At 56.6% G+C, this 578-nt stretch overlaps 1 protein-coding gene across 1 annotated transcript in view; it reads right to left on the reverse strand.

Annotated features, from left to right (window-relative positions):
* RASGEF1A (RasGEF domain family member 1A) overlaps positions 1–578 on the reverse strand; it is a 39411-nt gene that overhangs the window by 6214 nt on the left and 32619 nt on the right. The window lies entirely within an intron of this gene.

A 578-nucleotide genomic window follows, 5' to 3' on the forward strand; every position in this document is an offset into this window, starting at 1 on the left:
TTTGCTTCACATTCCCCTTAAGCCACCTCTCTTTTTCACTTAAATTCATTTTCAAAGAACCTGTCCTATCGCTACCGTGACACAGAAAATTAGTTTCATTTGCTGTAATTAGAAGTTACCCATAAAAAAGGACACGATGAAAACCAAGCAAAATCATTAACGTTAAGCAAGAGACCCTAGCCACCTTCTCTCAGTAAAAAGCAGGTTGGCAAGTGCTGGGAAGGGCCGCAGACACACCAGGCATCCTCTCCCCAGTTCCCACTGGCCCAGGTCCACGCGCACATACAGTCCAAGGAGCGGGTGCGGGATGCCCGGCCGCGCTCTCCCGGCCAGTCCTCTATGCCCAGCCCCGCACTGGCTCACGTACGCTAAACCATTGCTATGCCCACCTTGGCTCCTGCCTGGCCCTGACCAGATCCCCGTGCCCGCCTGGCCATCCTGGACCGTTCCGGCCCTGACTGCCCTCAGGGCCCAGCTCCTTCATGACCCAACTCACCACACCTATACCTACCTGCCCCTCTCCACCCACCTCTGCTCCGCTGCCTCCACCCAGCTGACACTCCCCCCAGGTGCCCGCT

Source organism: Lipotes vexillifer, unplaced genomic scaffold (genome assembly GCF_000442215.2).
Source record: "Lipotes vexillifer unplaced genomic scaffold, Lipotes_vexillifer_v1.1 scaffold1309, whole genome shotgun sequence".
NCBI lineage: Eukaryota > Metazoa > Chordata > Mammalia > Artiodactyla > Lipotidae > Lipotes > Lipotes vexillifer.